We start from the raw sequence: 27317 nt of genomic DNA on the forward strand, positions 1-27317 counted from the left end.
ATTTTCACTTTATCTGTTCACAATGGTTTCTTTGTGCCCTTTCTTCCTCTTTCCACTGTCAGCAATTCATGGCCAGAAGGCTTGCATTATCATTCTGATCTGCAGCTTCACTGCCCCTCTTTCCTTCCTGCAGGAGAGGTCATGGGGTAGGTTGAGCTCTCAGAAGCTCTGGGTCTCGCTCTCCCACTACGGCTGCCCTGGGGTCGGAGCTTCTGATTATACAAAATCTTCAAGCGTGGCGTTTTCTCTACCCTCCCAGAACTAAATCAAGTATGAGTGGCATAGCAACATCCTTGGCCCCCAGGGCACACTACCCTGCTGAGGCTTTCCCCTGCAGGGCCTTGGTCCGTGGTGGAACTGGGAAGAGCCAGCCCCAACAGTGAGAGCCCACACTTATTATTTGTGGAAGAGGACATCCGGCCAAGTGCTGGCCTGCCTCTCTGGCTGATCATGGGTAGTGGGAGGCCCAGTCCATCTCACCAGCCCAAAGCTGCCTTTCCTCTTGTTTCCTGTACCCTTCTCATGGACCAGGCATTGCGACTCCTGCCCTTGGATCAGCACCTGGGATGAGGACCTGGTCTGAGTTCATTCTTGTTGGCAGTCGCTGAAGAGTGAGCCAAGCTCTAGAGCTGACAAGGGGCCCTCCAGCCCAGGTGTCTGGTGCGGCCCACTACCAGCTGCCGTCAGGTGGAAGGAAGGTCATGCACACCACTCACAGCCTAACTTGGGAGCATATGCAGCACATTGAGTGAGGACTCTGGAAAGGACCTTAGATGGATCGTAACATGCCTTTGCCCATTGGTTGCCTCCCCTTCTGTTCTGCCTGGTCCTCAGCCTTGTGATTTGATTTCATCCCTGCCTCCTTGGCTCCTGGGCACATGGCAGTCTCCAGTGAATGTTTGTTGATGGGGCGCCTTCAAGTCCTAGGCTTCACTTTAAGCGTTTAAAAATATCTCTCTTAGGTTCTTTTGTTAAGGTTCCATTTTCTGTTTAAAATAATTCATTAAAGTGGTTCACTACCTTAATGGATTGTTAAGCTTGTGACTAGCCTGAGATTAGGAGGGAACACAGCATCCACTTTTTAAATACTTCTATGGATAGCCTTACCTAGTCCCTGCTCAGCCGATCCTAGCTGAAAACACGTTACCGTGCCTGTGCTTCAGTATTATGGGAGAACCTGCCATTTTTCATTCAAATGATCATGGCTTTTACATTGGACACTACTTCCATTGAATTGTTCTAGGCTCTATCTTCAAGCTGTAACTTCTGGATGTTTCCAAATAGCCTGCCATGTGGCGAATGGATGGCTTTTCGTTCTTGATTCAGATTATGACTTAGGTCACAGCTGTGGAAACTGGACTTAGTGCTGCCCACGTACACCACCCATGTGAGTCCACAATGTCCATGCCTATGTAGTGAGACGCAAGGAGCATAGACCACCTGAGAGGTCAGCTGCCTCCCTGCCAAGATAATTTGATGCTTAATTCATAAATTCATAGGAAGGTTTCAAACTTTCATATGTGTGTCCGTCTTGATGCACACAATCTGTTACCAAGATATAATGCTCAAACTATTTGAGTGACCTGGGGCTACTCTCACATCTTTTTAAGATATGGTGTAAATGCCCCTCACAGCTACATACAAATAAATGGGAGTACAGAACTTAGAGCTGCCACTAAATGATTGACGTGGTTATCTTAGTACATGTACATATGTGCTTTCAGATGTTTATTTAATGAAGTTTCCTATGTGCCAGGTGTTTTCAAAGCCTGGGAAACATGGGTGGAGACATGAGTTGGATGGAGTTTACATGCATAACAATGGAGGGGCTTAGGGGTAGTAATTGAAAAGAAAGATATAAGTATTGGGCAAAGAGTTAAAATCAAGTATAGGATTATATGGCCAGTGACTGACTGGGTGGTTCAAGGAAGAAAGTTTAAACAAACTTTTTTTCTTTTGGACAATTCTACACACATACGTTAAGTAGAGAGAATGAACCAATTTGTCCCTGGAATCTGTCATCCACCTTTAGTGGATATCAACACACAGCCAATCGTATTTTATCTCTGTCCCACCTACGCCTTCCATCCCCTTACTAGATTATTTTGAAACAAATCCAAGATATATAATTTGATTATAAGTATTTCAGTAGATACCTCTCTTTTTTAACGTCTCCACAATATCATTGTCATATCCTTAAAAATTATGATTCCTTAAAATCATCAAATATTGAGTCAATTTTCAGACATCCCTGTCTCACATGAAACTTTTTCTTACATGTGGTTTGTGTGAATCCCAGTACACATGCAGTTTTCACATTGCCACTGATTGATGTGTCCCTCAAGCCTCACTTGTTCTGTTACTTCCCCTCTGTCTCCCCCCACCCCCGCTGCAAGTTTTGCTGAAAAACTCAATCCTGTATCTCATAGAAGTTCCTTTGGTCTGTATTTTGTTGATTGCATCATCACAGTGTTCTTTGACATGTTATTCTGTCCCCTGTATTTCCTGTAAACTAGTCGCATCTCGAGGCTTGATCTGATTCAGATGCAGTTTTCCTTTTTTACTTCAAGATGCCTGGAGTATTGTGTTCTATCAGAAGGCACGTAATGTCTGGTTGACTCTCATGATGTTAATCATTGATGATCATTGCCCAAATATGCTGTTACATTTGGAGTTAGCAAACTGGTGATATTCACAGCCCCTCATTCCTTCATTTATTTTCTGGGATATTCCTTTGAAGGGACACTGTTCTTCACTATTTGGTTACCCTGAATACAGCAAAGGCAGCTTAAATACTTGATTCTTTATCTTTATATTAGGTGGTGACATTTAGGTTGAGAGCTGACTCACAAAAAGGAGCTGCCGTGTGAAGAAGAAAGGAGAGAGCATTCCCGGGTGAGGCCCCAGTTGGTGCAAAGGTCCTGGTGCAGGAGGAAGGCCAGTGCAGCTAGTGTGTCTGGGGAGGGGAAGACAGGGAGGATCAATGACTAGATCTCACCTTGTTAAGCAGAGTTCCAAGTTGAAGTTGGGGTTTAAGTGATGTGGGAAAACCCTGAAAGGGTTTAGAAGTGTCCTGACATGATCTTACTTATGCTTTAGGTTGCATAGTACTTTTTAATAAGCTCCTGCCCTCATGGAGCTTACAGTCACTGGGGGTGGGTGGAGCGGGATGGGATACAGAAAATTTAACAACCCAGTTTTCAAGTACAATTATACCGTTCATGTGTGAAACTTTTATAACACATAACCTTTTGTGTTGGACTTTGTGCTTCTTGTATTTTTTGTACCTTGCTGGCTTCACTTTTTCACATAGAATTTTTACTGTGCTGTATTCTTCCAGTTCTGAAATGTATTTTTTTGGTCAGCATCTGGGCCTTCCTTTAGGGTGTTAGGACATGCTCTTGTTCTAATAAGACCAACATTATTGAGGATATGAAGGTTTGTTGGTGGAGCAAAATGTGTCTGAGTCAGGGAATGTTTTCTTTTCACTGATTTTGAGAACTGTCTTGGGTCCAGAGCAGGTCTTTCCCTTGTATCTGGGGCTGCAGGAATGCCCACGTGGTGTGTTTGTGCTCCGGCCATGCCAGGGAGGTCTGTCTGCTTCTGGGTTGTGTCTGTCCCCATCCCAGGGACTATGTTCATTTTGCTTTGTTACTAATATATGTTTTACCCATTGAATGCTTAGAGGAAAGACCTAATGCTTTTTTATCTTTGCTAATATTATTATTTACAAAAAAATTGAAATATGCAGAAGGGGACAATACTACATGGCAAATGGCCTGAAGAAGAGAAGCGTAAGGAACAGTAAGTTCCCAAGTGTTTCCAGAAAGAAAGTGTTGGCACATGTCACACAGAGGACATAGGGGCCTTCCAGTCATGTGACTAGTTAATGAGCCATTTGAATGGGGAAGGAAAGGTGGGAGAGTAAAGCACAAACTGACTGGTTGCTATTGGCCCCGTAAGAGAAGATGAGGAAAGTGGTGTTTGCAATTTGGGAAATGCTGCGAGATTGCAAAGTCAATTTCATGCACAAAAAAATGCCCATACTTTCCAGATGTAAGGCATGGGATGAATTTTTGGGAGCTGTCAGAGGAACAGCCAGGCTTGGGCAAAGATCTGGAAATGAAAGACAATTGAGGGTTTCACCAAATCCTGCCCTGAGTGTGAAGTGCTTTGTGGGGCAGCCCCAAAAGTGACTTAAGGGTTTATAAATTTAGGAGGAGCAGAGAAGGACAAATTTTTGCTATTTATTAAATGATGAAAGGAGGGGGGGGTGAACTTAGCATCTTTTTTTATAGCTAAATTAGTGGATTTGCAATTTCCCGAGGCAAAATGCAAAATTCAAGCTGCATCCTGATAAAGCAGGAAGGATCTATCTATGACAACCTACCAGACCAGCTTTGGGGTGGCCCACTAGAGTCGCTCCCAGTTTTTCCTCCCTGCCTTAAACAGAAAGTAGATTCTCTTGATGGGAATCTGAACCTGCTGCAGATAACTGGCAACAAGACTAGTATTAGTTATTTAAGTATAGGACGCTGAGTGGAAGGAAGGGGAATGAAATACTTTAACTGGTGGAGGATCTTGTTCTCAGCTGTGCATGGGGCTGCAGCCATCCATCACATTGGAGAGGCTCTGTAGATAAAAATGCCCCACCCCTCCAGAGGTGCCCAAATTACATCTTTAAGTTAAGTTTCTCTTCTCCTTATTTTTGGGTTATTTAGTGCTCACTTCCATCAATTGCCCTCTGAGCCTCTTGTGGTCTGTGAGCCCAGCTTCTGTTTCTAACACGTTGGAGTTGAGCCCTCTCCAAGTAAACTCTCCTCAGGAACATGAGCAAGGAATGGCCAGGCAGATTGTGTTCTTATGTCCATCACCAGACGTGACCGCAGTCAAAATGGTTCCATTTTGTTCTCTCTTAGCTGAGCAACTCTTTATAGACTGGAGATGTGTCAGTAAAGCTCACTTCTGTCCCAAACCTTCCCCTTATTTTAGTGAAGACCATGAACATTTTTTAGCCTTTGGTTTCTTCTGTTGTATAGTTTATATGAAGTTAAAACTATATTCGGAATTCCCAAATCTCTTTATTTCCCTCCGTGGGAGGCAAGAAAAAACGTCGGGCCTTGTGAATGGACCAACAGACTTCCAGAGAATTTATCACAAATAAATTTATTCCCGTTGAATAAATTTATTTATTCAACGGGAAGTTGGGAAAAGGAAACTGAGGGTGGTGATTGGGAGTGGGCTTTTATCTCTGGTCCCCAGCGGCCTCCTAGAGACCATATATGGTTGTCATGGTAATCCGTGTTCCCTCCAACCCCCCACCCCACCCCCAGCCCTCTCCCCCATTTCCACCTACAAAGAGTGGAGCTCAGAGAGCTGTCCTGCCTTCTGGACAGGAAGAGAATTGGCTGAGCGGTGAGAGGGTACAACAAGGGGATTGGCCCTGTTCTTTTCCTGGGCCAGGCATTCCTGAAGAGATAAGTCATTGTCACCTTTGCAGTAGAAATGTCCTTCTGCAGGTTGGCTGGGGGAACAAAAACCAAATGCACAATTGAACTTTCTGTTTCCTTTTTTTGCAAACACGAGGTTACGTCGTTTAGCTGGAGCAGACCAGTCAATGTGATTTCAGGAGAAATCAGTGGGAAAGAAAGCTGGTGCAGTTGGGATGGCCCCAGCCCTGGCCCAGTGGGCTCAGGAGCTGCGCTTGAGAAGCCCACAGAAGCCCAGGTTGAGTCAGGCACAGCTCTCCAGGATCTTTGCCGGAAATGGCCACGTTTGGATCGGCCTCTCCCATTGAGCAGCTTTTCCCAGACGTAGACCCTTATTCAGAGGCCGCCTGATGGCGTCCAGGGGCCTGGCCAGCGGAGCGAGCCCTGGGGCTGCCGGCCCACGTCTCCCTTGCAGGCGACCGCGGCACGTGCTTCAGAGGGGCAGCCCGGTCCACGTCTCTGCTTCCCGCTGCACAAATTGCAGACGACTAACCTTGCCATATTTAGAGCCCTGTGCACGGCCCCCCGCCTCCGAGGGGTAATCATGCAGGCATAAATTCGGAAAGTCTCTAAGCTGTGAGCAGTCTTATGAGCATTAAAAGTGTCCTCTTTGCCAGAAAGGTCATTCATAACTTGGCTACCCTGCTGATGTACAGTCAGTGATATTGATTGATTAATGTAGAAAAGCACCAGATCCATTTGCTTCTATGAAAGAGAATAAAGTGCAGTCGACTCTCTCTCTATTTTCACCTCATCCTTTTGTTTGAAGGACATTTTTTTTTCTCTTTTTGTTTTGCCGGCTAGGTTTAAGGGGGTTACAGAAAGCCAGTTTCTGCCAAGTAATGTGTTCACAAAGGGAACATTGATTCACATCAGTGTCGCTTGAATTACCCTTAAAGGTTTGCCAAGGAGTTGTTCTTATATTAACCTTCTGTTCACGAGAGGAGAGACAAATAAATAAGTCATAAAATCAGCTTCGTTGCTTCGGATCAAGTTTTAGACTTGATCTAAAATAATTTCTTCCGAGGCTAATTGTGGTGAAAGGTATTGACCAGAAAACCCCTTGTTCGTTTTTTTGGGGGTTGGCGGATGCACGGTGAGGGGCAGCAAGGGGAGTCCCTTCTCTCCCGGCCAAGCACCCCACCCCCCCCCAGTGCCCGCTCTGAGCAGAATGCTGAATGTACTTCCTGAGCAGAGATTAGTTCTGATTGGCTGCCCTGCCTTTCAGACTCAGGAGCCTCGGTCCCCTTTGGGCTCGCAGGCGCTTCACACAATCAGGTGGTGGAAATGGCAAGAGAAACCTTCCTTTGTCTGAAACGTGAAAGGTTTCAGTGTGGGAGGCGAAGTTGCATGGATGGAACGAATTAGTTTCACAGTCTTCGGCTTCATCCTTAAATTTCCCAGTTCCTTGCAAACGTAGTAGGACAGTAGGATGGAGCTGTTGGTTGTTAACTTCAGGTTAAGTCTGTTTAGGGTTTGTAAAATGGTTTATGCATTCCATTATCTAGGTAGTCTGAAGAGTTTCCTGTTCTTGAGAACCAAGATGGAGTCTACGCCCTCGGAACCCTAGAGCTTATTGATTGCCCTGTGATTTGGCGCACCCTGGAGCTCTGTTATGAAGTTTTTCTTTCAGTGACTTGATCGGAAGTGCCTAGGAAGATAGCTCAGCACTGGGCATGTTTGAGGCCAGCAGTCGGTATTCTTCAGCATTTGACATGGCTGTTTTCAGGGCTGGGAAGATTTCAAAACAGCATTTCAAATGTGCTGGGAACCCAGCCTGGGGATTGTGGAATTATAGTATGTAAGCCTGCATTTAGCTCCCCGGGGTGTGTGATCTGCAGTGCCACCTGCAGATGGCAGTGTGGAGTGCTCCCTTTTGGCTGCCCCCGCTGCCCCCGTGGTGAGAGGTGGTTTTGCTTTCTGGGTTGTCTCTGCTGTAATGGGAATGGTAAAATGAGAAGGGAAGTCCATTTTACAGGGGTTAAGTAGATGGCCCAGACTATTTATTCACCTGGATCCAGCTCTTTCTCTCAAAGCATATGCAGATGTTGGAAGAACCAATTTCACATCACTCTGCAGCTCATGAACACTGAGAGTTTCCCCTGTGCTTAGGGAGAGCAGACGTGGACGTCTTCCCTGGGAGGCTGGACCCTTGGGCCCAGGGACACCTTGTCTTTGTCCTGAGCAGCCACGCAGGGTACAGTCTGTACCTTTCCATTCCAGATGAAAAGTACATATTGCTCCTCCCCTTCCAGAGGTGGTTCAGGAGATTGAAGGGATCTACGTACCTAAGAATTCCTCCTAGTTGAAAAAGGCCATGCTGTAAGCTAAGCTGCCCTTGGCCTGTGCTTTGATGGGGAAGCCATTCTTCCTTTGGGAGCTGGAAATCCCATTTCCCCACCCCCAGCCCAGTTCTGCATGGTATTTAGGATGAACTTTTCTGTTCTGATGGGAGCAGTGCAATGCTACTTGATTTCCAGATGGTTTAGAGTCTGTTCTAGTTTGCTAATGCTGCTGGAATGCAATATACCAGAAATGGGTTGGCTTTTATGAAGGGGATTTATTAACTTACAAGTTTACAGTTCTAACACCATGAAAGTGTCCAAACTAAGGCATCCAGAGAAAGATACCTTGACTCGAGAAAGGCCAGTGGCATCTGGAACACGTCTGTCAGCTGGGAAAACATGTGGCTGGTATCTGCTTGTCCTTTGGCTTCTGGTTTCAGTTTCCCCAGGGACATTTTCTTTCTGCATCTCTAAATGTCTCGATGTTGGCTCTGAGATTTTCCCAAAATAGTTCCCTCTTAAAGTACCCCAGTAAGTGGATTAAGACCCATCTTGAATGGGCAGAGATACAACTCCATGGGGACCACCTAATCAAAAGGTCCCACCCACAGCTGGGTGGGTCACAGCTCCATGGAAACAACTTAATCAGAAAGATCTTACCCAAACAATAGGTCTGCCCCTGCAAGACAGAATTAAGAAAAAGGACATGGCTTTTCTGGGGTACATAAGAATTTCAAACTAACACAGGCTCTTTTGACTGTAATGCAGTTACTCTTGTCAGTCTCACTGGCCGCCTTCTTAGTATTAGAACATGTCAGGGGAACCTCAGGGAGAAGCGGATGGTGTCTGACTTTATAGTTACATGTGTGCCGTGTCATCGGTTTCTTTCCCTTCCTGACAACCAGGGCTCATTGCTAAGTTCATTGCTAAGCTAACCCCAAGACGCTGGTGAAGTGTTGGGCTGTACAGGGAGCCAAACTAACTTTATGTAATTCTTTAATTAAAACCTTGGTTTTCTAATTGCAGTCTAAACACAAGTGCCTTTTGTTAATGAAAGGCAACCTCTGGGCTCGGTGTTCCCATGCGCAGCATTTTGTTTCTATTTTTTTCCAACTTGAAAATTGACGTTTAAGTTCCCACTATTGTGAAAGGGGCAAGTGGCATTTCTCAGTCACTGGAGGAGAGGTCCCACAGTTCTTTTCTCAGGCCTTGTCAGCATCTTATCTGGGCTGTAGCTACCTTTCCGATTTCATTTTGCAATGAATCAAATTTGTAAGTCCCTTTACCTGCCAGAGAAATCAGAAGGCTAGAGGAAAACCCCAATTTTCTTTGATATGGGCATTATTTTCCGTATCTTTGGTGCAGGAGTTGGAATGGAAGTTTAGAGCTTGCTTTTTTACAGGGGAAAACTTCCTTGATTTCCAGGTGAATCTTGGCTCCTTTTGTCGTGCTTTATACTCTGCTGAGGTGATAGGAGCTGGCTGAGAGGGTACAATGAAAATGAATCTATTTTCTTTCCTCTGTCTTTGCAGAATAAATTAGAAGTTCCTGCCTTAATCAAATGGCTTCATTGCCCTGCCATCTTTCCCATTTCCAGAGTATCCTTTCCTTAGTGGCCAGCTCTCCTATAATGGATTTCAGCTCCAGAGCTCCTTGTTACAGGCTAGCGGTTTCACATGTAAAACCTTTACTTGTGCTCTCACACACATACTGTTTCACACAGGTGTGTGCACACTAGCCCTGGGGGCTCCTGATGGCCAAAGGTGTGGAAATTTGTCACCAGGTTTCATTTCCCCATTGTCGGATATGATGGTTATAATTGATGTAGAGGTCAGTGCAGTTTGCCGTCTGTCTGCCATTAACCCTGTCTCCTGGAGTTGAGGTGACCACAAGGTAGAATATATATGGGGGGTATGGAAGAAAGGTTGAAGATGGGGAATTTGCAGTATAAATCTTCTCACTCTGTCCAGTCCTTTCTTTATTTAACTGAAATATATTTATCTCTGTACAGTAGAGTATTTTGTTATCTCCCCATTACTCTCAGATGGACTGATGGGAGTTTGTTGTTGAATTAGGGATGTTTTTCCTTTTTGAACCTTCCTTCCCCCCCCCCCAAATGTGTGTTTTAATTTCTATTTCTTAGGTTGATTTTTTTTTTCTTCCCATTCTGACACTAATTATGCCAGCCACATTGGGAGTGCTCACTGCTGGGAGGTACCCAGCTAAGTGTTAAGAAGGGTTTTAAAAACAGGCTGAACTCTTTCTTAATGAGGCTCAATCGGGCTCTCCTTCGGGTGGTTTTGTTTTGCTGACCTGTCAGTTTTTCAAGGATTTAATTGCACTTTTTTCATATTAGTCTTTGAAATTGGCCTGTACAATCTTGCTATAAAATACATTTTCTTTTTTAAAAAGCAAAAACTTAGGAGCTTTTGCCTTGCCCTCTTTTTTATTGTTGTCTGGGAATTTTATTTTTTGCCTTCATCTCTCTGAGACCATCTCTTACCCTTTGCTCTTGGGAACCAACAGTAGTGAAGAAGATTTATGCTCCAGCCCAGAATGGAAGTGTCAGGAGGAGCCACGGAGAGTGTGGGTCTCTAGGCCTCAGAGGCAATATCCCCTCTTCTTAAGCTTTTCCATCTTTGGTCCTTCGATTACAGCAACTCGGCTTAGGCTTCCTCTTCGGCATTCGCTCTTGGCCAGAGCAGGAAGAGGCTCTGGTGCTCAGCCACCGTTCCTTTAGCTGTGCAAGTGGCAGATGCCATCAAGTGGTGCTGGCCAGCTTACCAGTGTCTTGACGTGCGAGGCGAAGGAAAGAAAGAGTCCAAAAGACAGAACACAGAAGTTGTCAGGCAGGGGAGGGGAAGAGGGAGGGAGGCAAGGCCGTGTCCTTTATGCTATTATCTTTATAGCATAGAAAAACATGTTTGAAGCAATCAGCATGAAATTCTTAATTGCTCCGCTTACTTCTGCTCTCCTCATGGGACAGATTGTGTGAATGCTGGAGCTGCCAGGACCCTCATGTTAGCACACTGTCCCTGCTGCAAACACTATTTTTAACTAGGGCTTTGTTTTGCAAAGATGCACAAAGCTTTTTCTTTTTTTTTTTTTTTTTTTTCCCAAGGATGCTAATAAACAGCAGAGGCAAGAAAGAGCCATTCTAGACACCCTGACATCAGCTCCTCTTTGTCAGGCAGCATGCCGGCTCACTCCGCTGCTGCTCTGCCTTTTGCTTCGTCTCCTTAGAGTTCTTCATTCCTTCCCGTTTGGCGTGAATTTCAGCTTTTTTTTTTTCTTCTTCTGAATTTATCCTGCAAACACACACCACAGGCACACAAACCAGTTCCCTTTCCCCCATACTAACTTTCCTGAATCTGATTTGCTTCCTCTCCTTCTCCCTCTCCTGAAGTGTATCTTCCTCTTTGTGATTTCCAGTCCCCTCTCATGAGGATGGAAAATCCAAGAACCAGATCTCAGAGATTTCAAAATAAAATAAAAGTAAACTCTGCTTAAAAAACACTTTAGCAGGAAAGCCAGGCTAATTGTAAATCAATGGGTCTTAAAATGCAGCATCGATCTCCAGTTAGAAGTTTGAAGGGGAAAGCAGTAATTACTGCACCAGAAGGTAGTTTTTCCTCTTAGTAAGTTCTGGGCAGAAAGAAGGCTCATTAGGGCAGCACTTCGGAATCTGAGTAATTAGTTTAAAAAGTACTTTTGTGGTGTTATTCCCTCAGCTAAAAATTATTGGAGTCTTCACAGATTTATGGCTCAATTCGGATAAGATTTGATTTATTATTGTATATGGTACAGGAGAGCCTTGATACATCATCACCAAGTGAAGTGTAGACGTGTGGATTAGAGTCTGGGGAATGAAGAGTCTTTGAAGAGTGGGTAGGGTTTGATTCTCTAATATTTCATGCTGTTGATCTGTAGTATCTAAAGTAGACAACTTAGCATGGCAGCCCTTTTAGACCACCCAAGGCCAACCTTGTCATACGTCAGGTGAGCAGAGACTGAGTGGATGTGGTGACTCTTTTGTCCGCGCATGTTGAGGTGATGGTTTCATGACAAAGTGGGATGTTAACACCGTCGTCTCATTTCACTCAAGATGGATCAGTTGAAGGGTCCATGGGACAGAGCCTGTCCTTCTACTCCAGCTGTATCCACAGCGCCAGGAACGTGGAACCTGGCAGTTATAAACCAATAGATATATTTAATTAAAGAGTTAATGAATAAAATAATGAACAAATAGCTCCTCTTGTCTTTTGGGAGGAAATACCTCCGTGGAAGCTTTCTATCCGATTAGATTATCACTGCAAGGACAGCTGTTGGCTCTGAGCATTGGCTGTTGTGGAGAAAGCAAGCAGCCCTTTCTCGAAGGGACTTGGTTTTTCTTCCATAGGGAGTCATCAAGAGATCATTCTCTTTCCCTATTTTTTATCGAAAAGAAAATACACTACATAAAACAATGCTTTTAAGTCAACTCTAATCTCACTACCGAAGCACAATGATTTTCGTTTTGGCACATTATCTTTCATGTGCCAGTGTGAGTACTAAGAGCCTGTTAAACATATGTGAAAGTGTTTTGTAAACTTAAAGCTGTTTTTAAATTCTTAGTGGACACTTTTAAGATATCCGGGTTTTTCTCAAGGTTCTCTGCGCTCTCCTTTTGATCTAGAACAACACATCAGCTAGAACAGTAGTATAAACTTTTTTCTTTTCTCTAAAAAGTGAGCTCTTGCAATGAACCCAATATAGAAACAATGTTTTAAAGCTGTGTGACTCTATAGTTATTTTAGGAGTTTAGGTTTGTAACATTTACATATTATGTTAAAAAATTAGAATAAGGCAGAGTTGATCAACAGATCAGAATTAACAGTTATGGGAGATAGTTAAATAGTATCAGACTAAGTTTCTGCTTTGCTTATGTATTTTGTTTGGGTTCCCTTATTGTATCTATCTTCATTTATGTAGAAATAGTTGCAAATGGTATTTTTAGGAGGTTGCCTTTGAAGCTCAGAACAGTCTTCAATTAAGTAGAAATGGCTGAAGAGGGTTTATTCTGAAATCTACACAAAAACTAATTAACTTTGCTATATAAGTTAATTCCCTGGCCTCTAGTGTGTTAATCTTGGCCTAGAACATATGTGATTAGGCTTTATCATTGCAACATTTAAAGTGAAGTGGAAACCAAATTTTGCAGAAGCCCTGCATTGTAGGGGTTCCCTGGAGAGCAGCTGAGACACAATTATACTGTAGAAATTCTCCCCTAGAAGGACAAGGACTCAAGCCATTGGAGTAACCTAGATCTCTCTAGCTGGAAAACTCACTGTGGCTGTTGAGTAGCTGGCGAAGAGCCCCATGCCTGGGTGATTCCTATGTAGAATGTGCAGCCTTGTATTCCACATAAAGAATGACTTCAAGGGTGTAGGAGGCCTTGCCTCCTCCTAAGGCCTCTGCCTGGTGCTGGTCACCTCCGCCTTGGGAGGGTGAGGCCCGGCTGGGTGATCTCTCTCCAGCCCCTGTCTTGATTGGTCTGAGAGTCTCCTCTCCTCTGTCCTGCGAGTATGGAAGTGCTGATGCTCCACGTGGAAAAACTCACTTTCTATTTATAAATGAGAGGAAATATTTCTACTGTTTATCCTAGATGCCTCAAGCCATGCTTTCAAACAGTGAGAATTATGTCCCTGAACCATAGCCTGAGTCAAGCGCCTATGCTCTGTCATTCCTGGCTAAAACCTGCTCTCTTTCCCATCTCTCTTCTTTCCACCGATTCTTGTTGCTTGTACCCCCTCTCCTCGAGTTAAATGTTAGTGCTTGCAAAGTTTATTAATAGCATCACTGAGTAGAGTAGTGATTTTTTTTTTTTTTTTTTTTTTTGGCTTTTAGAGACAAATCTGGAATAATATTTCAAGTGGCTCTCTGACTGGGGCAAACTCAGTAACTCCTTTTAAGGCATGTCTCTGGGGGCAGACATGCCCTGTGACCCTTCCAAACAAAGCTCCAGGCCTGTCAGGGCCCAACCCCTCATCTGTGGTGTTAATCTCTGTGTTCACCTGTGTGTCAGGGTCCGGCTCTAAATCCATCCCACAACCCCACAGCCGGAGCCTTTTGTAAAATAACTTACCTTCTTAGTTTCCTGGGGCTGCCATAGAAAAACTGCCACAGGCTTGAGAACTTAAAACAACAGAAATGGGTGGGCCACGATGGCTCGGTGGCAGAGTTCTCACCTGCCATGCTGGAGACGCGGGTTCGATTCCTGGTGCCTGTCCATGCAAAAAAACAAACAACAACAACAGAAACTTACTGTCTCTTGTTCTGGAGGCTAGAATTCTGAAATTAAAGTGTCAGGAGGTCCACACTGCCTCTGAAACCCATAATCTTTCCTTCCCCCTTCCTAGTTTCTGCTGGTTGCTGGCAATCCTTGGTTTATAGCTGCGGCACTTCGATCTCTTCCTCCATTGTCATGAGACCTTCTGCTCTCTCCTGTGCATCCCAATTTTCCCTCTTCTTAAAAAGGTACCAGTCATACTGCATTAGGGTCCACCCTAATCTAGTTTGGCCCCATCTCAACTAATCCCATCCTCAAAGACCTTAATTCCAAATAAGGTCATATTCTCGGGGCTGAAGGTTAGGACACAATTCTACCCGTAATATTTACCCATAATAAATATTGGCTGCTGCCTGGAGTTATTTTTCCCTGGCTATGATATAAGTACTATAGAATTGATATGATGTAAGTATTGTAGAAATGATTGATCCTGTGCATTTCACCAAGTGTTGGGACAGCACTTGTGCGCATAGATTTACTAGGCCAACGGGGGGGGGGGGGGGTGATGGGGTAGTTGTTCCTAATATGACAGGTCCTTCCCTCTACTAGAGTTTGGGATTTAAGATGGGCAGGTAATGCTTTCTCACAGGGCCTGTTGGAGACACCCAGTGAGTTGGATGCCATTTGGCATGGTGAGTAGGCACCATTGTGGCTCAGAGATAAGAGGGTCTGGGAAGACTTTGCCGGGCAGGCAGGGGGATGATGACATTGTGGTTTGTGTTTTGGGGCCAGGTCCCATCATCACCTGGAGCATCACCAGTGTCCAGAGTCCGTTCTGGGGACTAAATCATTTCCATCAGCGTCTACTCTAGAAACAGCTTCAGATTCTCCCACATTCCCCTGTTTACTGTAATAGGCCTCAGGTCCTTCCCGCCTTTTTTTTTTTGTCCCCCTGTTTTTTGTTCCCTGATTCAGTGTAGTACTTTCGTCACCACTGGAGCACAGAAAGCTGATTCTCAAGCAGAAGGATAGGTGTGATTTTTTTTTTGATTGCTGAGCCCCATGTGGCAGAGAGTCCTCCTGGAAGTCAGGCAAAGAACTGGGAACTCTAAATAAAAGCGTACTTGACGTGGCTCTGTCTCTCACCCCAGCACAGCCAGGGAAGGGAATGGCCGCCGCTGGCCAGGAATTGACTGCATTAATTGGTATGCCAATAAGAGAGCTTGTTACATCCGCCATTGGTTAGGAGGCCAGCTAACAAGTTCGCTGATCAATGGCACCAATAAAGATTTCACCCATTAATGAGCAACATGGTAATTAATGTTATCCATAAACCAATTAGCCTGGGTAGCTAATGCATCGGTTAGCGCAGTGAGTGGCAGTGCCGAGTGGACAGGCAGCTGCCCCTCAGTGTGGGGTTGGGTCTGCAGGGCAGAACGGTGGAATTGCGAGAGGCTGAGCCGCTGGGGGGCTTATTCCAAAGGAGAAAGTAAGGAACTGTGGGCCCCAAGCCGGGCTGGGACTGTGCCTGCTTGGCCCCATACCTGCCAGGGGGACATCTGCATACTTTTCTCTTCCAACTCCTCTGGCTGTACAGTTTTCCCACGCAAGCCTCTCAGGGGCTGTTTGGGGCCGTCATGGAATGACTGAGTTCCCGGGTCACTCTGGTCCCAGCTGGGCACGCTCCCCCCAGGGACATCCCGTCCAAGGCTCACACGCACTGCCCTGCTCTCCTGGAGGACGGGCCACGGCCTCTTCTGGGAACCATGAGCAAGTGGTAAAGTAATTAATGTCCCCCTCTTACCCCACCCCGTGTTTCATTAGAAGAAAAATTTTGCTAGAAGAAAGAAAGAAGGAGAAACAGATGATTTGAAGCTGTGCCTTTTTCCTTCCCCCCGGTTTTTTTTTTTTTTTTTTTTGAAATGACATCAGTGGGTTGTTTGCCAAGCATAACCTGGCAGCCCGGCGGCTGTGCCTGTCTGCCTGAGATTTCTGGGGACCAAGCAGCTTGCCAGCTCCAGCCATGGCAGTGTGCCAAGGTGACGTTCCGTGACTAAGCAGAAACGAGGGAGAGGGAAAGAGGGAGGAGAAAGGTATGTGTGGTTGGGGAGCCTGGGGGAGAGAGTGGTCCCCGGGTCTGGGAGTGGCATGGACAGGGGCATTGTATCCAGAGGGCTGGTGTAGGGGGACGCACTGGCAGGCCAGGGACTGTCACCATGGCACCGGGGCGGTAGTGGCGGTGACAGGGGCGGTAGTGGTGGTGACAGGGGCGGAGGTGGGGGAGGCTGCAGGGCAAGGGCCACAGATCCAGCCTGGGAGGGCCAAAGGTCTGAGTTAGAGGGAACCAAATGAGCCAAAGTGAGGGTGACAGCCCCAAGGGCCTGGAACTATCGAGAAGGAGGCTCAGGGAAGCTTTTATCAGCACCAGGCCCGGTACTTGGCAGTGGGGTTTCCTTTGCATTGTTAGGTATTGACCCTCCAAGACCCCTTGTGGATTCCCTAATTGAAAATTAATACTAGATCAATGCCATGGGCAATTTGCATATTGATCATAAACAACTTTGAAGGCACCAAGTGTGCGGCAGATCAATAGGGCTCCTGAATAGGCTGCAGAGGGAGCACCTCCCCGTACAAAGCTCTCTGAGAAAGGTTAATGATTTGGGAAGTTCCTAACTGTCGGGCATCGGCAAAGGCAAGAGCAATTAGTAGCGGGCCTGAGCTCCCTCCCCTCCGACCCTCCTCCCCCCAGCCCACACTCCGGGGTGGGGTGTGGGGGGTGGCTGTGCTGGTGCGAGGGAAGGGGCCGAGCAATGAGTATTTTTACAGTTGCCTTTTTTGGTGATGGATGTAGTCTTGGGGCAGTTTATTCTGGGAAGTGAACTGTAAAAGGCAGCCGCCAAGCTGAGCTCTAATAATTGTTCTGGCCTCTTCTCCCAGAACACAATTCTCCCGATGATTTGGATGGAATGAAATCCAGTCGGGGAGGTGGCTGACTGGGACCGGTCTGGCCTCCCCCGCAGGCCTCTGCTCAGAGTGGAAGCCCCCATTCCTGCTGACTCTTACGCTGTTATGGTTTTGGCCCCACGTAGTGTCCTTTTCCATCCGGTTCTGATTTTCGGTGTTTGCTCCTTCACCTGTCCCTTCCGCTCCCCGGCTCCGTGCTGCTTCCACCCTGCCCTGCCCTCATCCTTGCCTTTCTGGGCCAGTCCCACTGCCCTTCATGTGGGCCAGCGAACTCAGAAGGGGTGCCCTGAGGCTGTCCCCCTTCACCTCTCCCCCTTTACTACTTCCACTTCCCTCTGGCTTCCCTCCCTGTCTCCATTCTGGCCTCCAACACAGGCCACATTGTTCCCGTTTTTCTCTCCTGGCTTTAGGGACAGCGAATGGACCAGCTGCCTGTAGGTGCTCCAGGCTCACCCATAAAGGTTTTACAACAAAACCTAGAACCCCTGAGGGCTTGGCCACTTACTCTGATCCCAGCAATCGGGGACTTTGAGAAGCTGTTCCCAGGATTGGGATCAGAAGTAGCCTGAAGTGAAGCCCCACTACCACTCCTGCTTACAGCTCTCCAGCTCAAGCCCCAGGACTCTGGAGGGTGGTGGCGTGGCAGCAGGGAGGTATGTGTGTCACAAAGGGAGGCCACTTCTTATGTAGTCATGAACCAAGCAAGCATTTTTTCCCCCAACAGCTCAGTAGAAACAAAAAAACAAAAACCTTCCCTCCCTCCAAAGTCATCTTGCATTGGGTAGAACTGGCTTTGAGACAGCAGCCTGCTGAGGTTGTGTGGTTTTATACTGCTGTTAAGTTTTCAGAGTGCATTTACATTTATTTATGTAAAGGAGCAGTAGAGTTCCAGTGAAGGGAGTTTCAGAATGGTCAGTAGCAGCCGTCTGGTCCTTGAGTCCTTCACCCCGTCTTGGTGCTGCCCCTTCGGCTTTGCAGGGCCGTGCCTTGGTGCATGATGCTGAGATGTGTTGTCTTGGTTTGTGGATGACAAGATTGCCCATATGCTGCAGGCTTGTGGCAAAGGACTGCCATAATCCCCTTTCCCTCTCCGAGTCTCTCTACCTCAAGGTCAGCTCTCCTTCCCAAACCCCAACCCCCTATAAAGAAAAAGCTCAAGAAGATTTCCTCCATGTTTACCTCTCCATCTGCCTCTGCGTCTATATCTGTTATCTACATCTGCATCTATATGTTGCACTTTCACATATTTAAAGAGAGATATAGTAGCCTTCATAGTGGAAAGCTCCGCCAGGGCCACCGTGTGAAACTGTGCAGATTGTCCCATCACAAACAGCACTCTGACGAGAGGGCAAGAAAGGCTGTCATACATCCTGGACTGCATTTACCAAGCAGGGTGGTGAGTATTGGGACTGGGTGTTCCTGGAAAAAGAGCAGGGCCTTGCTCTGACTTTCACAAAAGCACCTTAGCTGTGAGCCTAAAGGAACTTATCCCCCAAGACCTGTCTGAGCTCACCTCCTACCCATCCCCACCCCCTTCACTCACTCTTCCTCCGGGATGCAGACCCGTCTCCTGCCTTGTGGCACTGGCTCTTGCTGTCCCTTTGCCTCTTGTGGCTCACACCCTCATTTCTTTCACTTTTTTCCTTGACCTTCCATAATAAATGGCCCCTTGGGCTCCTTTGCCCCCTTCCCCTACTTTGCTGCTCTCCCTCTTCAGCACCTGGCATGGCAGCTTCCCTGGCTTACTTGCTTGTGGTCAGTCTTGCTCCCCCCAAGCCTTCCTACCCCTGCCCCACTACAGCTGGGACTTTCCCTGTTTCGTTCACAGCGGTGTGGTCAGCACCTAGAACCATGCCTGGAGCAAAATAAGTGCTCCATGAATGTGTGATGGTTGGATGGGTGGAGGAGGGAGGAACAGCCTGAGCAGAGGGCTGTGTTCTCCAGAGAAAGCCACTGTGGTGGCTGCAAAGGTGGCTGTTAGGATGCAGGCCTTGATGTTGGCCCTGTCACTTCCTAGCCATCTTGCCTCTGCCAGTAATTTAACCTCTCTGAGACTCATTTCCTCATCTGTGAAATGGGAGTAATAATTGTATCTGCCTCCGTTGAGTGATTGTATTACTATTGTTGTCTTAGTTTGCCAGAGCTGCTATGACAAATACTGCACGATGGGTTAGCTTAAACAATAGCGCTTATTGTCTCATGGTTCTGAAGGCTAGAAGTCTAACACTGAGATGTGGTTTTCCTCCAGTATCAGGAGCATTCAGGTGGTGGCAGTACTCTGTCACACGGTGACTTTTCTCTCCTCTGGCTTCTTCTGACTCCTGGTTTCTACTGTCAGGCAGCATCTGAATATCCTCTCTTTGGAAATTCCTTCAATTTGGCCACAGCTTAACTGGTAATAATATCTTCTAAAGGTCCTATTGGCATTTGGGTTCACACCTACAGGAATGCAGATTAAGATCTAAACCAGTCTTTTTTAAATTCAATATGCAACAATCATCATTACTATTAATTTTATTCGTAATAGTATTAGGCCTTACTGATGACTTAAGCGAACGGAAGCTTGCTAGGCTCATGGCACTGGTGTTATGGTCTTGTTCTTTGCAGTGAGGGATCCTACGCGGGGGAGAAGAGGGACCAGCCCCACTTTGCTCATCCCTTCCTCCCTTCTCTTTGCAATCAGGGCATCTGTGATTGGGTCAGAGAAAATGACCCTCGGGGCAGGAGGGTGTGACTTGACATGGGAGCAGGTGAGGGCACGCCTGGGAGGTGGAGATGGAAGGGGAAGGCCTCTGTTCAGGGCCCTGCAGGTGCTGAGATGCCCCATGCATGCGATGCCTTCATTATGGAGCCTTTCATTGACTTGGCTGCACTGTGCTGATGAACTGAGACTGGGACAAGAGCACATAATTGAAGGGAATACATTCCCCTCACAGGCTTGGCTGCAGGCAGGAGTAGGCACCCACCTCCTTGGGATGTGGGAGATACGGGTGGGGGAGCATGCCTGCAGCACTCGAGTTTTAGCCCCAGCATTTCTCCGTTCTCTCCTTCCTTTCCAGATCCTCATGGGCATTGGGTGCCGGCCAGGTGAGCAGCGTCTTTCCGGTTCTGCCTCCTTTCCCAAGCCGGGGCTGCCTAGCAGAACCATCTTGCCTTTTTCTGCTAGGTCTCTCTGAGCCTCTACTTCTCCTACTTGGAGCTGTTTTTCCACAAGCGGGAGGCAACTTGTATTTGCACGTTACCCTCATTTCATCTGCAGGCCTCCCTTGCTGCCTCCACACCCGTTCTTTCTTGCTTTCGGCCCTTCTCCTTTTGGCACCTTGTTTGTTCACCTCCAGATCTGAGTACCCCCACCCCCTTCCCCGTGAAGCTGGAGAAGTGGATGCTCTAGTGCCGCCCTTTTTAATTCGTTCGGCTGGGACATTGGGCAGGGGAGGGGCTGGAGCAGTTCTCCCTGACAGTTGAAGTAACACAGAGCGAGGCCCAAGGTGCCATCAATACACAGCAGAACCTTAAGGAAAGAAGTGAAAAGTCAGAGTCATTTGCATTAAACAGACCGGAAGCCACATTGCCAGCCACACAGTGCAGCCACCACAAACAAACAAACAAAACGTCCTCCAGCAGGGTTCCTTCTAAAAACTGGGAAATTAACAGCTCGTACCAGAGCATCTGAAGTTGGTCGTTGCTAGTCAGTTGTTTACAGCAGAGAGAGTGCCACCCCTACGCACGCACCCCCATGTTTTCTGGGCCTGAAAAATACATTTCCTGGAACCTGACTGAAGCCCCTGCATGCTGGCGGCTGTTATGTGCATAAGGGCTGGACTGGGAGGCAGGTTACCTCAGTTACAAGGAGGCATGGGTGGTGCGAAGGCAGAGTAGAAAAGAAAATGGAGAGCCCTCACTTGACACACTCTGACCTCAGCCAGTGGAGCTGAATGCCAGAGAGCCAGGACTGAAATTGCAGTCACTTTAGATTATTTGGAGCCAGGAGAGGCAGGGAAAAAAGGGTCTGTTGACTACAGGAAGCTGAATTCTTCCTCTGCTGAAAAGCTTATTAGTGGAAGGGGAAAAAGCAATTACTTGGCTCTTGCTAGTACTTGCAGCTGGGATGCCAGGCTGTTACAGCAAGCCCTGTCCCCCCAGCTTCTTGGGCCTCACCCTGGGCCCAGAATATTTCTGACAGGCCCTGCAGCAAGCCATTTGGGAGCCGTATTTCTGTGACCCCCCATTCCAGAAAAAAACATGAAGGGAGGTGTGTGTGTGTGTGTGTGTGTGTGTTGTATGAGGAAGAGAGCTGTGACTTTCCCAGTCTTTAACATGATGCTTTTATTTCCAGTATGCTGTTGCCACTGGCACGGAAAGCTAAGAGGATATTAGCCTGGAAAACACTGATGTGTAATTCTTAGAGGTTGAGGCCATTTTCATCCTTGCTATGTCTTTTGTCTCAAAATGTAAAGAAAAAAATTCAATGTTGCTTTGACTAGGCCGTCTCCCCTAGATCACAGCTCTGGTTAAGGAGGCATCCCCAGAAGGCAGCACCCAGGAGCAGGTGCCAGGTTCTCAGTCAGGTGACCTAGTGCTTCATTTTTTCCTCCTTCAGCTGCGTGAGCCCCACATGAGCGCCCTGCTCCCTCCACGGTGGAGGCTCCCCACCCTCTTTTGGAGAAAGGCCTGGGGCTCCCTCACCCAGTGAAGAGCCTGGCCCCTCTCCTGGCCCCTTTTCTAGTCTATAAAATTGAAGTGCTTGCCCAAATCCTTCCAAGTAAGCCCAGAACCCTGTAATGACCAGCTTCTGCAACCAGCCATCATTTCTCCTTCCTAAGCCGACGTGATTCGCGTTAATGCTTTTATGTCTTTTCCTTGCTCAGAATACTCTATTTATCCTTTTTATATTTTCTAGAACACTTCAAAATGTCTCTGGTTTTCTGTACTTTAATTGTGTCTAGCTAAAATTTTACACAGCCAGATTTTTAAGTCCATCAACCCCTTCATCTTTTCTTGATTATGTCTCCATTCTTCAAATTATTTCTCTTGTGAAAGCTCAGTTTTCTGTCTTCACTTCCATTTTATTGGAACATCTCCTGTTCTTTCTAACCTTTCACTAATTTTTTAGTAGTTAATTTATAAATTATCTCCTGTCAGACATAGAAATTGTTTATTTTTCTCTGCCATAATATATATTTAATTTTAAAATATAATCTTACCTAGGTTTTCTTTTCTCTTCTTTTTTTTTTTGAAAGTTTATCATTGGTCTCTCTCTAAATTCTTCTCCTGCTCTTCCTCCTCCTCTACCTCCGTCTTAAATTTAAAATGTTGCTTGGTATGTGGAGAATCATTTACTTTATTCTTCCTGATCACCAGGAAATCTTGTCTTCGATATTGCATTGCTCTATGACTAATTTGCATTTACTCCTTTGTTGGTTTGTTATCCTCCTTTCCTTGCTATAAATCTTGGCCTTACAAATGAAGCAAATGTTTTACTTGTTGTGGGTTTCCTTTCGTTATTCTCCCTTCACCCTGGAGTCCACATTTCACTAGAATCCAAGTGGCCTACTGTGGAAGTTTGGGGTGAATTCTGATTTTAAGATTTCCCTGTCAGTAGATTTCTGCTACTTCCTTCAGTTTCATTGTGTATTCCAGATTACTTCTTTGACATGCAGTTCTGTGCTGTGAATTTCTTCTATAGATTCCTTATTCGTGGCTGTCCCAGGTACCACTCTGTCACCAGACACCTCTTTCTGTCCAGATTCTTGATGACTTTCTTGTCCATAGCAGCATTTTCTTTTTTTTTTGATTTATTGTATTAGTTCTCCTTGGTTCCATTTACTAGTTGTTTTCAAATGTTTCTACCATTAAAGGATATGGGTGTGGGCCTAGAATTTAAAATACTTTTATTGAATTGTCTGCCTTGATGATCATTACTGGATGTTTTTGTGCCTTGAGATTTATTGCTGTGTAAATGCAGGAATAAACTGTTTAATAGAATGCTTTGCTTTTCAAGGGATATCAGCCTGTTCTTAGGTCTCTGAAACACCTTACAGGAGGGAAAGCTGAATAGATGTGTACAGATTCCTCAGGCTACATCTAAAATAGAGTTAGTAGCTCTGGGAGATTTGGAAGGGCTACTGAAGCTAAATCATTATGAGAGGGGCTGTGGCATTTTGTAAAACCCTAGAAAAAGACCATCTTACTGTACAGGATCCAAATTTAAAAACATATGGAGGTTTTGGATTCAATGACTAGCTTAATTTTGGAAGTTTCTAAAAGAAGGAAGGCAATCAAAGAATTTTCCTTTTCCCTTTGGGCACAAAAGAATTGTACAAGGTAACAGTTAAAAATGACAACAATTTAGTTAATTCCTTCTGCTTTTTCCCCCTCCATTAATGGAGGAGAGCTCTTGAAAATAAATCTTCGGACTTTCTCTATACCTCAACTTCCTGCTTCTCTCTCTCTTTTTTATTTTTGCAATTTCCTATGAAATGTCAGCTGAAGCCTGTTACCCCCGCCGCCAGGTTGCTTCAGACTGAAGCATGTGTGGGGACTTGATGGTTTTGGAGAATGGCCTGGTTTTTTTACTTTGCACATGCAGGCATGTCCTTCAAGTGTCTCGGGTCTGCCTGTAAATGTTCCTGGCAAGAGGCAGGCTCTCTCCCACCTGCTTGTACTAATGCATGGTCGGCACCTGAAAAGTCCCAGCGTGCTTAGTGATGTCCGGCTCTTTTCTCAGCGGCCTCCAGGATTCGTATGTGTCAGTTTCTGCGTAGAATTCTTGAATGTGCCACGGTGCACATCTGAAATGACCTTTGTGCACACTTGGGTCTGGCGAAGGGAGAGCAGGTTTAGCCCGTGCTTTTCTGAGTGCAACGTAGTCTGAAGTTCACCCGGTTTCTGGTCTCCAGATTTGGTTTGGAAAGTTTAAGCCTTTGTTTTTTGCTCTGTTTTTATGAATCAGCTTGTTTTGCCAGCTGTGCATGTAAATTGCTTATGATCATGCAATATGAAGCTTGTTGACAGTCAGTCCCTCACTCTGCTGTCTGCTGATGGGAGCAGGCTAACATTTCTGCTTGAATTCTGTGCTTCACGGGGGCAAAGCTGTTTTCTGAATGGGTCAGAGACCCATCAGACGCTGTGGGCCGAAGAGTCAGGCAACAAACAGGCTGGAGTCGTGGTTTTGTTCTCTGTTGTGTGCTATCCTTGTGATGGACAGGACCAAAATGCTCACCTTTTTCTCTTTCCTCCACAACTTCTCTTTCAGTGGGCTTTTCTCCACGTATCTTCACCCCAGATATTTCATTACTCCATTTGGTACTGTCAGATCGTGTCCCCACAGCGTTGAAAAGGCCCTGGATTTGCAGGGCTGCCCCCTCCACCTTTCCTTTCCCTTGTTACCGTATAGATTGCATCCATCAGTGTTGACATTCCCGTTATGAGAGCCATCCCACAAGATTTCACTTATACCCATTAGGTTCTAATCATCATCATTTAATATCACTTCTGGTACATCCTGTTCATTTCCCATACACCTCCAATTGTATACAGATGCTTAAGTACACTTACAGGCCTTCCTTGACTTTTTATTTCTTTAACCTGAGTGTTTCAAACATTTTCCGATTAAAAAAATAAAAACATGTCAGGTTTTTTTGTTATTTTATTTTGCATTAAAGCATCCACTCTCTCTCTGAGAAGCCAAGTTAGTTTTGACTCAGAAGGTGATACCAGTCATCTTTAATGGAAACTATTAATTTTTAAAAATTTGTTCTCTTTCTGTCACTCGTGTCTTTATCTGTCTTGGCTTCTCCCCTCCAACTGTAGAAGCCTGGCCGTGTTTACTGTAGCGGATGTTACTGAAAGGTGGATGCTTGAAGCGATTGCTCAGGCCTCACACCTAGAATGTTAAGAAGCTTCCAGGCGGTTCTGTTCTGTTGAAAATTTTTCCTTTCTATAGAGGACAGTGGGATTCGGAGGAGGAAACCAGGGCCCCAGCAGAGATGTTCCCCTGCCTTGTTCCCCCCATGTAGTCATGAGCCCCCACAATTCTGACTCTACACCCAGATACCTTCTATGCTTCTGAATTCACAGAAGGGTTTTCTCTGACGAACAAGTATATGAAACCCTTCTTCTTCCACAGTCCCCCTCCTACTAACCATCTTTGGGGTTGTTGGTTTTATTTTTTGCCTTTGCTTATCAAATATCCTCCCTTTAAGACATTACCAGTTACTCTGTCTTTCACCTACTCTTTTCCCCAGAAGCATGTTAAGTTAGATTTATTATTTTTTTCTTGACTATGTTGTTTTTAACAAGAGGGGAAGAATACTTCTTGTTTTCCAGGGCCTTCTGTTTTGCCTGCCTCTTCTTTCCAGAACATTCCAGTTTGGTGTGAGGTTAAACTGTGCAAAATACTGTTTGAAAGAAAGGAGAAAAAGGAAAAGGAGCTTGTCAAAATGCGTTTGTTAGATCGCGTTTTAAATGAAATACAATTGAAGGTAGTTTTTTGTCCAAAGAAAGGAAAAAACCCCTGCAAATCTGCCGAGCTCCCTGAGAGTGCGCCGCCTTTTCGTCACGCTGACATTGAAGTGTAATTTTTCATGGTTATTTGGACTAGAAAATGGGGGGGAAAGGGAGAGATGGGCCTGCGATTATTTCCCATAAATGACAACACAATCACATCACGCTCCGCTACAAACATGCTCAGGGAATTTGCCTTTTTTACGTTTCATGTGTGAAAGTAACAGCAACAGTCATGGCTCTGTAGAAATCCAAGGGAACTAATCCCTGCTGAATTCTGTTTTCTTTAGAGTTCTGAGACAGAGCTGAGTTTCTTGTTTAGCGTAGATTCTGAGACCATTTCGGGGCTGGGTTTGCTTCTTATATGCTGGAATTCACATTTTTAGTTATTTAAAACAACAGCAACAACAAACCGTCTGGTCAGCAGTCATTGGGCAAGTCACCGATGTATTTCGTTCCGTCGTGCTTTGTCATTGCACATCTGCTTTGATCCTTTCTGGATTTCTGTAGGGCGCAACCCAGGTGCTTTTGCTAAGAACTCAGATAAATGAACTTATCGCATTACTTGCTGTAAGTGTTGCCTCCCCTTTCCTTCTCTCTTGACCCCTAGCCACCCTCTTAATTCTCACATGGTTTTGACAAACTGTTCAAATGACCAAGTGGCCTTGCCTGGGAGAGGAAAAATGGCAGGACCCACCCCTTGCCATACAATTGCAGCATTTTTCATTTCATGCTCTGGCATTGTGAGTGGTTCACACAGGCGGGACAGCTCAGAGAAGGAAGATTTCCTCTGGGAGGCTGTGCCAGGCCCTGGCCACTTTAGACCCATGTGTGCGCTCTCCTGTGGGTGCTGCAGGGAAGTTAAGGTAAAGTTAAGTAAAAAAGCAAGTGGGGAGGCTTGTGCAGGCCTGTGGTCTGGAGGGGCGGGCCGTCCTGCACCCAGCAGGGCTGAACACGCTGCCTGCAGCAGGGTCTCAGCTTTCCCAGGCTCCCTTTTGCTCCACAGTCCCCATTTTTCTTGTTCCTGTAAACAGTGGCAAGATCTTCAAATATACAAGAGCATAAATGATCTCTATTCTCCAATTAGTCATTTTTAATAATACCCAGAGTTGCCTTTAGAGTGTAGATTCTTATAGTCTGATGCCAAAAGGCAGAGTGGGGTGGGATGGAAGATGGGGAAAAAGCTTTGAGTGGGGGTGGCTAGGACGCCGAGTGCCTTCAGTGTCAGGTTTTCCTGCTGCTGCCTGTGAGGGCCGCCAGGTCTCTGCTGCCTTCCCAGCTCTGTTCAGAAACCCCAGCCCTGCTGCCCTAGCTGTGTTTGGTGAATGGAATAAAGGAATCCTTGTGGTCAGATGATCACTTAAAGAATCCAGGTGGAAGAGGTCTCCTTGGAGGAAGGGTCTGGATGCTCTTTTTTCCACATTCCCCACTTCCTTTCCTGCCATGCCCTTTTCCCTTTCTGAGGGGTAAAACTCAGTTTTATACATGTCATCTGTACCAGGGCAATTTCATTTAAAACAACTGGTTAACAATCTGGCTATATCTTTTTAAAAAAGCCAACAGGTTGGGAAAATTACCTGCAGGAGCCCAAGGCTGCCTCCTGACCTGGCTGGTTGATAAGAGTCCTTGGCAGGACAGGCTGGCCAGGAGCAGAGCTTAGATGGGTGAGAAAATGGCATGCCTGGGGGGGCGAGACCTCCTGTGCCGGTCCCCGTGCTCTGACCTGTAGACCCAGGGCAAGGGTCCTCGCGTACTGGAGAGTGGGCTTTTAGAGAGGCCTGGACGGGAGCGCAGGAGGTCAGTTTA

The 27317-nt window shown here is 46.0% G+C and overlaps 1 protein-coding gene and 1 long non-coding RNA gene across 11 annotated transcripts in view; one reads left to right on the forward strand and one right to left on the reverse strand.

Annotated features, from left to right (window-relative positions):
* ZFHX3 (zinc finger homeobox 3) overlaps window positions 1–27317 on the forward strand; it is a 1060470-nt gene that overhangs the window by 984751 nt on the left and 48402 nt on the right. The window lies entirely within an intron of this gene.
* LOC143659682 (uncharacterized) lies at window positions 11357–17653 on the reverse strand. 2 transcript variants are annotated; one of them, XR_013163646.1, is made up of 4 exons: window positions 17512–17653; window positions 13899–14037; window positions 13102–13376; window positions 11357–11957 (listed from the first exon to the last, which is right to left on the reverse strand). It is a non-coding gene; the product is annotated as an uncharacterized LOC143659682 (long non-coding RNA). The 2 variants fall into 2 exon arrangements; XR_013163647.1 differs by having other exon boundaries at window positions 11357–12201.

Source organism: Tamandua tetradactyla, chromosome 16 (genome assembly GCF_023851605.1).
Source record: "Tamandua tetradactyla isolate mTamTet1 chromosome 16, mTamTet1.pri, whole genome shotgun sequence".
NCBI classification, from domain to species: Eukaryota; Metazoa; Chordata; class Mammalia; order Pilosa; family Myrmecophagidae; genus Tamandua; species Tamandua tetradactyla.